At 38.3% G+C, this 12,715-nt stretch overlaps 1 long non-coding RNA gene across 2 annotated transcripts in view; it reads right to left on the reverse strand.

The window, feature by feature from the left end:
- Window positions 1-12,715, reverse strand: part of LOC109551068 (uncharacterized) — a 254,777-nt gene that overhangs the window by 24,440 nt on the left and 217,622 nt on the right. For both annotated transcript variants that reach the window (XR_012324548.1, XR_012324550.1), the window contains exon 5: window positions 3,443-3,548. This is a non-coding gene — a long non-coding RNA (uncharacterized lncRNA). The remainder of the gene's footprint in view (window positions 1-3,442; window positions 3,549-12,715) is intronic.

The following is a 12,715-nucleotide window of genomic DNA, read 5'->3' on the forward strand; positions in this document are numbered from 1 at the left end:
ATCAGTTGTCTGGGTATTTATGCCCTATCACTCTTGGTTTTCCATCCTTGACTCCATTAATAGAATTTTCCTTAATTCCCTTTCTCTTTTTATGGCTTCGCAAGAGGCTAATTTGCAGGCAAAACTGCTAATTTTACAGTTGCTTTCTGCTTCCTCAGCACGAGACTGACTGAGGAGTTATTAATAGAAGAATAGGATTCCCTTTTCATCCTTTTGCTACTGACTGTTGTAGGAGGTGGGAAAAACTCCATTATTTAATAACATTTGTTCTTCTTGAAAGGTCATCATTCCAGCCTTTCAGTTTCCACTAAAGTATAGCAGTATCAGCAGCCACAGCCACCTTCTCTTCCTGAAGGGATTCTGGAATTCCTCCAGGTTATACAGTTGGCATAAAACTGTCTTTGAGATCCTCCTTGGGAATGGGGTCCAGCTGGGAAATTCTCTCGGTATTTCTGTGCATTTTCCAAATAGTAATTTCTAGCCACAATTATTTTTAAATGTGCCAGTCACCTACATTCCTGAAAAGGATGCTGAATTTGGAATATATTAGTTGAGAATTGTATTTGGCTGCTCATAGCAGAGAATAGAAATAATAGTGGCATAAACAAGAAAACATTATTTTTCACATAAAATATGTTTTAAAATAGACATTCAGGATTGGTATGGTGAGTTCACATTGTCATCAGAGACCCAAGCTCCTTCTGTCTTTCAATTTTATTGTCACTACCATGTAGTTTCCATCCTCACAGCTGACCTATGGTCTCAGATAGCCACTGGACCTATGACTATAAATTTATGATTCTAATCAGGAATCAGAACATAGAGTAAAGGGCAAAAGGGACAGATCAGCTGTCTCTCCATCACTTATGGGACTTTCCCATAGGTCCTCGCAACAGATTCTGTTTATATCTCAAGCTGTAAGGGAGACTGGGAACCATACATAGTCTTTTATCTGGGCACACTGCTGCCTCCATAGTAACTAGGGTTATCTTACTAAGAAGAAAGGGTAGGACAATATTAGAGAGGCAAATAGCATGTCTGCTACATGGAACAAAGAGAATGACTAAATAAAATTAAGCCAATAAACCCTTACTAAGCACCTATTTTATGCCTGGAGATGAAATAGAAAGTTTAGATTAATTCCTTTAAGGAACAAAAACTTACCTACATTATATACCTCATGTCTTCTTAGCCTAGAAAGCTTTTTCCTTCCTTGTTCACCTGGAGAACTTGTATTAATTATTCAAGGCTGTTCTCCAATATCACCTGCTGTCTGATGCTTCCTTGGAAGATTCTTCCCAGGAAGAATTAATCTATTGCCAGGTGCTTAGCTCTGTCCCTATAGCACCTTATCCTTCACTCTACTTCACCACTTAATTCCTCAGAGGTAGTGTGCTGAAGTGAGGGTAACATGAGAAGTAGGAAATGCTGACGTCAACTCCCAGGTCTGTTGCTTACTAGCACTGAGACAGATGCTTTTGCCCTTTGGGCTACAGTTTTCCTGCTGCAGAAGAGAGAACGCTAAGTTCCACTTCAGGGACTTTTGTGAAGATTAAATGAGATTTCTTAGGAAATACTATCCAAAAGAAATTTATATCAGTTATGTCAAAATTAAATCAAACTGATGTGAAAGTCCAAAGCATTTTTTAAAATAGAAAAGGTTATTACAAAATAGTAAGTTTTAAATTCCTGGTAATTTTAATGATTCTAAATCTATACGGACTTAAGATAACCTCAACATAATGTAATGCAAAAGAATGAAAGTGAAACTTCAGATAGAAATAGATAAACCTATGACCTATTAGAATATTATAACACAATTATCTGTGAAAAATTAAGCACAAAGGTCAGTAAAGAGCTAGAAAATTTGAACAACACAACTAACATGTTTGATTTAATGAATATCTATCTATCTATATCAGTCTTGAATCAATGTCAGAGAACACACATCCTATTTAAACACATGCAGACTCTTTATGAAAAACTGTCCTAGGCCATAATGCAATCTCAACCGATTTCAAAGAATTGTCATCATACAGACCATCCTCTCTGACCATAATGTAACTAATGCAGTGAAAAGTTACTCACAAAAATATAATTAAACACAATATAAAATTGGAAATTTTAAAATTTACTTTTAATGCCAACCCCAGTTAAATAAAATTCTCTACCTACTCTCCAACATCCTCACAGCAGAACTGATCAGAGAAAAATCAAAACCCTGCTGATTGGTCTCATCTTACATTCATGACCATTAAACTCAAGCAGAACTTTAAGATTGCTTGGTATTCATGCTAATTTCACTCATCCTCCTACTCTCTTATGTAACTACTCTACACCGTTTTCTCTTTCCCCAAACCACGACCCCTACTCCCATACTTCCTCTCAGTTTAGACCTTGCTTACTATTTCTCTCAGAAGAAAGAAGCAATCAGAAGATAACTTTAACAAGCTCACATCAGAAAATATATTCATTCACCTGTTTCTTCTTTAGCTTTTCTTATGACGCATAAACTCTTCATGTACCCTATGGACTTCAACCCCTCCACTTTTACACCAAGTCCCACTTTCTGTCACCCACTCAAGAATAGCTCCTGCACTTCTCCACCTTATTTCCTATGTCACAAATTTTCATAATCACACAGACATGTAAATTTTCCCATCTTATAAAGAGAACATATTTTCCTCCATGTACTTCCCTCTCCCCTTTTACAGAAAAAAATCCTTACGGTGGCTGTGAGAATCCATCTGGTGACCTCCAACTACAGGGAGTGTAACTGACCAAGAACCCAATTGCTATGCTCTAAAATCTACCTCTACACTTGCACCAAGGCCATGTTTCGCACAAGCGACTTAGTCAGTGGCCAAGTATAGCAGGAACACTAAAGCAGGTACGTTGAGTCCACTAAATAAGACTCCTCTGATGCCTTTGGCTACAACTCTCTGATAGCCCTATGGAAATGTCCTTTAGTCACGTGGTAGTCTATGACGTGTCCATCCAACCTTCAGTCCCTTTCCCCCTCATGAAGGTCAGACTTGCAAGCAGTTGAAGGAACTATCCCAATCTTTTTAAGCTCTCTCCCCACTTTCTCTAACACAGGTATGTTTCCTAATAAAATCCTTGCACATTTAATTTCATCTGGGAATCTGCTTCTCAGAGGATTCAAACTAATTCACTCCTCTGAAGAGTTTACTTTCCTCACTCTCCATTTTTCTCCTCTCACTTTGTCTTGAATCCATCCTAATCAAGTTTTTGAGCCACAACTCCATTGAAACTGTTCTTGTCAGCAAATTCCAAGACTGCTCAATTGAAAGATTAAACTTCTCCATATTTTAGTTGCTCCACCAGCAGTATTTGATACAGTTCATCCCTCCCTCTTCTTCAAACTGAAAGGCTGACAGGATATACTAAACTGTAACTTGTGTATTCAACTGCTACTCACCTTCTCCATTTAGATGTTTTATACGTATCTCTGATTCAACCAGCCCAAAACTGGGGATTTGATGATCTTCCCTCCAAATATTCATTCTCTCTTAATCTTCTTCAATCTGTAAATGAACATTCCATCCTGAAAGAGGGGACACTACTACATATCCTATGGACATTAAAAGGTTAAGGAGTAATACTATGGACAATTCGATGACCACAAATGTGATAACCGAGATGAAATAGACCAGTCATTTGAAAGACACAATTTTCCAAAACTCACACAAGACAATCAGAATAGGCCTATATCTATTAAGGAAATTGAGTTTGGCTAAAGCTGGTCTTTGTCTTCTCTACATTAGTGAATCACCACTTCAAACAATTGCTTACTTTCTTCCCTGAAAAGCAGTTTCTGGTTATTGGACTGGCCAATATTAATATTTTTATTGAGTAATCAATATTCCATTTATTGAGTGTTTCCTATGAGATATTATGTTGTGCTAGCTGCTTTTGATATATACTTCTTACTTCTTTTAACAACCATCCCATTTAATGGATGAGGAAATTGTAGCTCAGTGAAATTTAGTTGTTTGTCCATTATCCAACAGTTAGCTGAATGGATGACCTGGGATTTTAAAACAGCTGTCTGACTCCAAAGCCTGTGCTTTCTCTATAGCCCCATGCTAGTGCATAAGAAGGTGCCCTAGAACCTATGAATCAATGAGATATCACTGTCCATTCACTAAAGGGTTAATATTTTTGCCTGCTCCTGTTCTAGCTTCTTGGAAGAAGATGTAGGGTCTTTACCTCTACAACATCTACCATGAAGCTCACCCTGAGCATTTGATCTGCTAGTATGCTTTCTGATACATACTGGAAAATAAAACTAGGAAGCCAGGCATGGTTTAGTCATACTTGTTAAACTTTTATGCTACCAGTCAGAAATGATGTTGACCTTAAAGTTATGATTAGAAGCACACATTCTGAAAAAGAACACAGTTCAATAACAACAAAACCAGTAAGACCTGGGAGAGGCTTCTGAGAGCCCACAGATGATATGAAGCATAAACAGCTGCTATATGATATATTATTGCCTCTGGCATTCACTATTTATGGTGAAACTGTAAGGTGGTACAGTTTTTCCCTGTACACATGTTTTTCAAGAGAGAAGGAGGGAAATCATGCAATTTTTTTGTAGTTTCAAAGGGGCAAGAGAGAGGAAGTGGTTTGAGAGGGACAGAAAATATGGTCCACCCACTTCTGCTATCCATTGCCTGCTTTCCAAGCATGTGAACTGAAGTGTAAGAAGTCTGGTAAACTGGAAAGTTAGAGTTGTTACAGACAGATATGCCTTTGATATCGTTTCTTTACTACATTTTTATTGAGGTAAAATATAAATAACATAAAACTTACCATTTCAACAATTTGAAGTATACAGTTCAGCGGCATTAAGTACATTCACAATGTTGTACAACCATTACCACTATCTAGTTCCATAATTTTTCTTAATCATAAATGGAAACCACATATCTGTTAGTAGTCACTTCCTATTTCCCCCTTCCCCCAGCTCCTTGCAACTAATAACCTCCTCTCTGCCTCTACAGATTTTCCTATTCTGAAGGTTTTACATAAGAAACCTACATACGGAGGCAAAAGACCTATACACCAAAAACTATAAGATGCTAATGAAAGGAATGAAAGACGACACAAACAGATGAAAAAATATACCATGTTCTTGGACTGGAAGAATCAATATTGTGAAAATGACTATACTACCCAAAGCAATCTACAGATTCAATAAAATCCCTAGCAAATTACCAAAGCAATTTTTCACAAAACTAAAACAGAAAATTTTACAATTTGTATGGAAACACAAAAGACCCCAAATAGCAAAAGAAATATTGAGAAAGAAAAACGGAGCTGGAGGAATCAGGCTCCCTGACTTCAGACTATACTACAAAGCTACAGTGATCAAGACAGTATGGTACCAGCACAAAAACAGAAATATAGATCAATGGAACAGGACAGAAAGCCCAGAGAAAAACCCATGCACATATGGTTACCTAACCTATGACAAAGGAGGCAAGAATATATAATGGAGAAAAGACAGTTTCTTCAATAAGTGGTGATGGGAAAACTGGACAGCTATATGTAAAAGAATAAAATTAGAACAGTTCCTAACACCATACACAAAAATAAACTCAAAATGGATTAAAGACCTGAATGTAAGGTCAGATACTATAACATTCTTAGAGGAAAACATAGGCAGAACACTCTTTGACATAAATCACAGCAGGATCTTTTTTGACTGCCTAGAGTAATGAAAATACAACAAAAGTAAACAAATGGGACCTAATTAAATTTAAAAGCATTTGCACAGCAAAGGAAACCATAAACAAGACAAAAAGACAACCCTCAGAATGGGAGAAAATATTTGCAAACGTAGCAACTGACAAAGGATTAATCTGCAAAATGTATAAGAAACTCATGCAGCCCAATATCAAAAAAACAAACAACATCAGAAATTGGACAGAAGACCTAAATAGACATTTCTCCAAAGAAGACATACAGATAGCCAAAAAACACATGAAAAGATGCTCAACATCACTAATTATTGGAGAAATGCAAATCAAAACAACAATGAGGTATCACCTCACACCAGTCAGAATGGCCATCATTAAAAAATATACAAACAGGGGAGAGACCTTCAAGATGGTGGAGGAGTAAGACGTGGAGATCACCTTCGTCCCGACAAACACATGAGAAATACATCTACATATGAAACAACTCCTATAGAACACCACTGGACCCTGGCAGAGACCTCAGACTTCCCAAAAGGCAAGAAACTCCCCATGGGCCTGGCCATGTGGCTGACAGAGTCTGGGTGTTCCAGCCAGCTGCCAGGCCTGTGCCTCTGAGGTGGGAGAGTGGAGTTCATGACATTAGTCCACCAGAGACCTCCTACCTCCACATAATATCAAATGGCGAAAGCTCTCCCAGAGATCTCCATCTCAACGCTAAGACCTAGTTAGTTCCACTCAAGGACCAGCAACATACAGTGCTGGACACCCTATGCCAAACAACTAGCAAGACAACAACACAACACAACCCAGTAGCAGAGAGGCTGCATGAAATCATAATAAGGTCATAGATACCCCAAAACACACCACCAGACACAGTCCCACCCACGAGAAAGACAAGATCCAGCCTCATCCACCAGAACACAGGCACCAGTCCCCTCCACCAGAAAGCCTACACAAGCCCCTGAACCAACCTTACCCACTGGGGGCAGACAACAAAAACAACGGGAACTATGAACCTGCAACCTGCAAAAAGGATATCCCCAAACACAGTAACTTAAGCAAAATGAGAACACAGAAAAACACACAGCAGATGAAGGAGCAAGGTAAAAACCCACCTGACCAAACACATGAAGAAGAAATAGGCAGTCTACCTGAAAAAGAATTCAGAGTAATGACAGTAAAGATGATCCAAAATCTCGAAATAGAATGGAGAATATACAAGAAACGTTTACAAGGATCTAGGAGAACTAAAGAGCAAACAATGATGAACAACACAATAAATGAAATTAAAAATTCTCTACAAGGAATCAACAGCAGAATAACTGAGGCAGAAGAACGGATAGGTGACCAGGAAGATAAAATAGTGGAAATAACTACTGCAGAGAATGAATGAAAAGAATTGAGGACAGTCTCAGAGACCTCTGGGATAATAATAAACACATCAACATTCAAATTATAGGGGTCCCAGAAGCAGAAGAGAAAAAGAAAGGGACTGTGAAAATATTTGAAGAGATTGTAGCTGAAAACTTCCCTAATATGGGAAAGGAAATAGTTAATCAAGTCCAGGAAGCACAGAGAGCCCCATACAGGATAAATCCAAGGAGAAACAGGCCAAGACACATATTAATCAAACTATCAAAAATTAAATACAAAGAACAAATATTAAAAGCAGCAAGGGAAAAACAAGTAAAACATAAGGGAATCCCCATAAGGTTAACAGCTGATCTTTCAGCAGAAACTCTGCAAGTCAGAAGGGAGTGGCAGGACATATTTAAAGTGATGAAAGAGAAAAACCTACAACCAAGATTACTCTACCAGGCAAGGATCTCATTCAGATTTGACGGAGAAATTAAAAGCTTTATAGACAAGCAGAAGGAAAGACAATTCAGCACCACCAAACCAGCTTTACAACAAATGCTAAAGGAACTTCTTTATGCAGGAAACACAAGAAAAAAGAAAGACCTACAATAATAAACCCAAAACAATTAAGAAAACAGTAATAGGAACATACATATCAATAATTACCTTAAATGTAAATGGATTAAATGCTCCAACCAAAAGACATAGACTGGCTGAACAGATACAAAAACAAGACCCGTATATATGCTGTCTACAAGAGACCCACTTCAGACCTAGGGACACATACGACTGAGAGTGAGGGGATGGAAAATGATATTCCATTTAATCTCCAAAATTTACAAGCATCTCATGCAGCTCAATATCAAAAGAGCAAACAATGCAATCCAAAAATAGCAGAAGACCTAAATAGATATTTCTCCAAAGAAGATATACAGATTGCCAACAAACACATGAAACGATGCTCAACATCACTAATCATTAGAGTAATGCAAATCAAAACTACAATGAAGTATCACCTCACACTGATCAGAATACCCATCATCAAAAAATCTACAAACAGGGCTTCCCTGGTGGTGCAGTGGTTGAGAGTCCACCTGCCGATGCAGGGGACATGGGTTCGTGGCCCGATCTGGGAAGATCCCACAAGCCGCTGGGGCCGTGAGCCATGGCCGCTGAGCCTGCACGTCCGGAGCCTGTGCTCCACAAAAGGAGAGGCCACAACAGTGAGAGGCCTGTGTACCGCAAAAAAAAAAAAAGAAAATCTACAAACAATAAATGCTGGAGAGGGTGTGGAGAAAAGGGAACCCTCATGCACTGTTTGTGGGAATGTAAATTGATACAGCCACTATGGAGAACAGTATGGAGGTTCCTTAAAAAACTACAAATAGAGGCTTTCCTCATGGCACAGTGGTTGAGAGTCTGCCTGCCAATGCAGGGGACATGGGTTCGTGCCCCGGTCCAGGAAGATCCCACATGCCATGGAGCGGCTGGGTCTGTGAGCCATGGCCGCTGAGCCTGTGCGTGTGGAGCCTGTGCTGCGCAATGGGAGAGGCTACAACAGTGAGAGACCCGCGTACCACAAAACAAAAACAAAAACAAAAAAACAACTACAAATAGAACAACCATATGACCCAGCAATCCCACTACTGGGCATATACCCTGACAAAACCATAATTCAAAAAGTGTCATGTACCATGATGTTAATTGCAGCTCTATTTACAATAGCCAGGACGTTGAAGAAACCTAAATGTCCACTGACAGATGAACAGATAAAGAAGATGTGGCCCATATATACAATGGAATACTACTCAGCCATAAAAAGAAACAAAACTGAGTTATTTGTAGTGAGGTGGATGGACGTAGAGTCTGACATACAGAAGTAATTCAGAATGAGAAAAACAAATACCATATGCTAACACATATATATGGAATCTTAAAAACAAAAAAAAGGTTCTGAAGAACCTAGGGGCAGGACAGGAATAAAGATACAGACATAGAGAATGGACTTGGGGACATAGGGAGGGGAAAGGGTAAGCTGGGATGAAGTGAGAGAGTAGCAAAGACATATATACACTGCCAAATGTAAAATAGATAGCTAATGGGAAGCAGCCACATACCACAGAGAGGTCAGCTCGGTGCTTTGTGACCACCTAGAGGGGTGGCATAGGGAAAGTGGGAGGGAGATGCAAGAGGGAGGAGATATGGGGATATACTTTAATGTATAGATTCACTGTGTTATAAAGCAGAAACTAACACACCATTGTAAGGCAATTATACTCCAATAAAGATGTTAAAAGAATTGTTAAAAATAAAATACAATAGGCATAATCTACACAAAAGAAGAAATCTACAAACAAGAAGTGCTGGAGAGGGTGTGGAGAAATGGAGACCCTCTTGCACTGTTGGTAGAAGTGTAAATTGATACAGCCCTTATGGAAAACAGTATGGAGTTTCCCTAAAAAACTAAAAATAGAAGTACCATATGACCCAGCAATCCCACTACTGGGCATATACCCAGAGAAAACCATAGTTCAAAAAGACACATGCACCCCAATGTTTATTGCAGCACTATTTACAATAGACAGAACATGGAAGCAACCTAAATGTCCATCAACAGAGGAATGGATAAAGAAGATGTGGTACATATATACAATGGTATATTACTCAGTCATATAAAGGAATGAAATTGGGTCATTTGTAGAGACATGGATGGACCTAGAGACTGTCATAGAGTGAAGTATGTCAGAAACAGAGAAACAAATATATATTAACATGCATATGTGGAATCTAGAAAATGGTATAGATGATCTTATTTGCAAAGCAGAAATAGAGACACAGACGTACAGCATGAATATAGGGATACCAAGGGGGAAAGGGGGTGAGGGTGGGAGGAATTGGGAGATTTGGATTTATATATATACACTATTGATACTATTTGTAAAATATATAACAAATGAGAACCTACTATAAACTCAGAGAACTCTACTCAGTGCTCTGTGGTGAACTAAATGGGAAGGGAATCTAAAAAAGAGTATATATATATATAACTGATTCACTTTAGTGTACAGCAGAAACTAAAATAACATTGTAAAGCAACTATACTCAAAAAAATTTAATAAAAAAAATAGAATCATACAATTTGTGGTATTTAATAGCTGACATCTTTCATTTAGCATCATGTTTTCCACATTAACCCACAATATACCATGAATTAGTACTTCATTCCTTTATATGGCTGAATAATGCTCCATTGTATAGATGGTCCACATTTTGTTTACCCATTCATCAGCTGATGAACATTTGGATGTTCCTACCTTTTGACTATTGTTGAATAGTGCTTCTTGGAGATCATTTTAGATGCACCCAAATCTATCTGTCAAGTGTTGAAGACAGTCGCAGTAACTCCACTCTTTTCCCAAGTGCCCTAGGCCTCACACCTTTGCACAGGCTGCCAGCTCCACTCCCACACTGGTGAATCAGTTTCAATTTCATCTTCTCCAAGTCCCTCTTCTTTTACTCTACATTAACAAGCTCTTCACCATGCAAGTCTCTACCTCATGCTCTTCCTTGTTTCCTTTTTTCATCACAATTTTTAAAAAATATCTTTATTGGAGTATAATTGCTTTACATTGTTGTGTTAGTTTCTGCTGTACAGCAAAGTGAGTCAGTTATACATATATATATTTATATATATACTCTTTTACATATCTGCTGTATAACAAAGTGAATCAGCTATATGTATACTTATATCCCCATAAACCCTCACTCTTGCATCTCCCTCCCACCCTCCCTATCCCACCCCTCTAATGGGTCACAAAGCACCGAGCTGATCTCCCTGTGCTATGCAGCTGCTTCCCACTAGCTATTTTACATTTGGTAATGTATACATGTCAATGCCACTCTCTCATTTCATCCCAGCTTAACCTTCCCCCTCTCCGTGTCCTTAATCCATTCTCTACATCTGAGTCTTTATTCCTTTCTGGCCCCTAGGTTATTCAGAACCATATTTTTTTAGATTCCACATATATGTGTTAGCATATGGTATTTGTTTTTCTGTTTCTGACTTACTTCACCGTGTATGACAGATTCTAGGTGCATCCACCTTACTACAAATAACTCAATTTTGTTTCTTTTTATGGCTGAGTAATTCTCCGTTGTTATATGTGCCACATCTTCTCTACCTGTTCATGTCTCAATGGACACTTAGGTTGCTTCCATGCCCTGCTTACTGTAAATAGAGCTGCAGTGAACATTGTGGTACATGACTCTTTTCTTTCTTTTTTTTTTTTAATGGAAGAAAATATTTTATTCAAAATAAGCTGTTTTCCCTGGCACTTTTTCAGGAGAATCATTGATCTTCTTTATATAGTATACTTTTGTATGGGATACATAAATACATTCTTTTATCTTTTTTTTGAATTTTTGAATTTTATTTATTTTTTTATACAGCAGGTTCTTCTTAGTCATCCATTTCATACACATCAGTGTATACATGTCAATCCCAATCTCCCAATTCATCACACCCCCACCCCCACCCCCCGCCACTTCCCCCCTTGGTGTCCATATGTTTGTTCTCTACATCTGTGTCTCAATTTCTGCTCTGAAAACCGGTTCCTCTGTACCAGTTTCCTAGGTTCCACATATATGCATTAATACACGATATTTGTTTTTCTCTTTCTGACTTACTTCACTCTGTATGACAGTCTCTAGATCCATCCATGTCTCTACAAATGACCCAATTTCGTTGCTTTTTATGGCTGAGTAATATTCCATTGTATATATTATCACATCATCTTTATCCAGTCGTCTGTCGATGGGCATTTAGGTTCCTTCCATGACCTGGCTATCGTAAATAGTGCTGCAATGAACATTAGGGTGCATATGTCTTTTTGAATTATGGTTTTCTCTGGGTATATGCCCAGTAGTGGGATTGCTAGGTCATGTGGTAGTTCTATTTGTAGTTTTTTAAGGAACCTCCATACTGTTCTCCATAGTGGCTTATCAATTTACATTCCCACCAACAGTGCAAGAGGGTTCCCTTTTCTCCACACCCTCTCCAGCATTTGTTGTTTGTAGATTTTCTGATGATGCCCATTCTCACTGGTGTAAGGTGATACCTCATTGTAGTTTTGATTTGCATTTCTCTGATAATTAGTGATGCTGAGCAGCGATTCATGTGCTTCATGGCCATCTGTATGTCTTCTTTGAAGAAATGTCTATTTAGGTCTTCTGCCCATTTTTGGATTGGGTTGTTTGTTTTTGGAATATTGAGCTGCATGAGCTGTTTATATATTTTGGAGATCAATCCTTTGTCCATTGATTCATTTGCAAATACTTTCTCCTATTCAGAGGGTCGTCTTTTCATTTGGTTTATGGTTTCCTTTGCTGTGCAAAAGCTTTGAAGTTTCATTAGGTCCCATTTGTTTACTTCTGTTTTTATTTCCATTGCTCTAGGAGGTGGATCAAAAAGATCTTGCTGTGATTAATGTCAAAGTGTGTTCTTCCTATGTTTTCCTCTAAGAGTTTGATAGTGTCTGGCCTTACATTTAGGTCTTTAACCCATTTTGAGTTTATTTTTGTGTATGGTGTTAGGGAGTGTTCTAATTTCATACTTTTACATGTACCTG

Source organism: Tursiops truncatus, chromosome 1 (genome assembly GCF_011762595.2).
Source record: "Tursiops truncatus isolate mTurTru1 chromosome 1, mTurTru1.mat.Y, whole genome shotgun sequence".
NCBI lineage: Eukaryota > Metazoa > Chordata > Mammalia > Artiodactyla > Delphinidae > Tursiops > Tursiops truncatus.